Genomic DNA, 1,857 nt, shown 5'->3' with positions numbered 1-1,857 from the left:
TTTTATATGTACAAAAAAACTAATGATATAACTTATACCTTGGATGAGGTATAAATTAGTAACACATTCTACCTGTTACAAGACAGTATTAAAATTTTAATTTCATTTTAGTATTATTTTTGTCTAATTTTTTTAATATTAAAATTTATTTAATCAATAAATAAAAATAATATTTTAATTTCAACATATATTACTAATTACTTTCTTTTATAAAATAAACTTATTTTATAAATTTTATTATTTAAGAATTTTAATAATTAAAAAGTTAATTTATTTTTAATAAAAAAATTAATGTTAATTTTAAAATTAGTAGTATAAAATAATAAAAAGATGAGTATTAATTATAAATATTTATTTTTATATAATATTACTAATTATTTATTTTTATATAATATTATTAATTTAGTAATAACATAATTATATTATTATTTATTTATTTGATATAATATTTAAACTAATTAAAATAAAATATCAATAAATTTAACTAGGAATAATATTAAAGAAACAATTAACAAAAATAAAAATAATATTTTATTCTTTTACTAAATTTTATATTATCTACAAAAACACAAATTATAAACTTATACAATTTATATTATATCTTATACTTTCACCCAAACAATAATAATATATATAACTTATACCTTCTTATACCTCCTTACAATTTATACCTATATATAATTTATACCTTATATATTATACCTTCTAACAAACTCAGCCTAAGTAAATCCCGAGACAAATCTTGTGATACAATCCCAAATTGAAGGTGGTGACATATATGGTGATACACTCCAATCGGTTCCATCCTCATTGGATGAGAAGTCTCTTGCTTTGATGGTGGTGGTAATGGTGGTCCTCCGGCAAATGGAAAAAATCAAAAGAAACTACCACAAAGAATAATAATAAGAAAGTGCACATTAATGCTCAGTTAGTAATGCATATAATAGAGTAGACAATAACCACCTTGGATATTATGTTCTTGCCAATCTTGTGGAGTGTTAATAGGGATCTTCAACCTAATGAACCTGTATCACCAGAAGAATGAAACAATTATTAAGATATCAACAAAATAAGATTGAAAATACATGATTCAAAAATGATTCAATGAAAACTTACATCACTACACCACCGCTTATTGATAGAATATATCCATTGGTGACTGTTTGAACTCAATACCTTTTAAACTATATAAACCATGATAGACATCATAGACATAAACTTCTTTAGAAAATAGGCTTACATGATATTTTAATATTGACATGACAGAAAGAAAAAAAAAACAGTTAGAGATCGAAACTGGGTAGATAGGAATAAGAGAAAATGGCAAGAGATCTGACTACAATGAGAATATGAGAAGACGGGCAAAGATCCAAACTACATCAAGAATAGGAGAAAACGGCAAGAGAACCAAACTACAGAGGAAGACAATAAGACGGCTATTGATCAGAACTACATCAGGAATATGAAAAGACAACTACAGAGAAGAAGAAGAAAAATAATGTGAAGTTTTCATTTGGGTCTGTGTCCTTTTTATAATAGGAGAGAAGATTGGAAATACAAGGAATAGAATAAACGGCGGCATGAGAGAAAAAAGAAAAAAAATAATTAGGGTAAAATCATTGGGAAATTTATTTTGGGCTTGCTTCATTTTATAAATAAATCTTCGGCCCAATATCTATTTGGGGCTGAACTTTGAGCTCTGCTTTTCCCTGTCTATTTTAATTAATGTGTCATAATTTTATTTTTAAATAATTGATACCTGAAAATAATTTGTTTATATATCAAACACATTTCTTTTGTCTCTCAAGCCTAGCTACATGTTCCTAAGTTAGAACCTAACTTGCTCTACACCTTTCC

At 25.1% G+C, this 1,857-nt stretch overlaps 1 long non-coding RNA gene across 1 annotated transcript; it reads right to left on the bottom strand.

Annotated features, from left to right (window-relative positions):
- Positions 1–630: 630 nt before the first annotated feature.
- Positions 631–1,487, bottom strand: LOC124941232. Its single transcript, XR_007099622.1, has 3 exons — positions 1,117–1,487; positions 964–1,025; positions 631–884 (listed from the first exon to the last, which is right to left on the bottom strand). It is a non-coding gene; the product is annotated as an uncharacterized LOC124941232 (long non-coding RNA).
- Between the last annotated feature and the right edge of the window lie 370 nt (positions 1,488–1,857).

Source organism: Impatiens glandulifera, chromosome 6, assembly GCF_907164915.1.
Source record: "Impatiens glandulifera chromosome 6, dImpGla2.1, whole genome shotgun sequence".
Classification (NCBI taxonomy): domain Eukaryota; kingdom Viridiplantae; phylum Streptophyta; class Magnoliopsida; order Ericales; family Balsaminaceae; genus Impatiens; species Impatiens glandulifera.
This window is presented reverse-complemented; position numbering and strand designations above follow the sequence as displayed.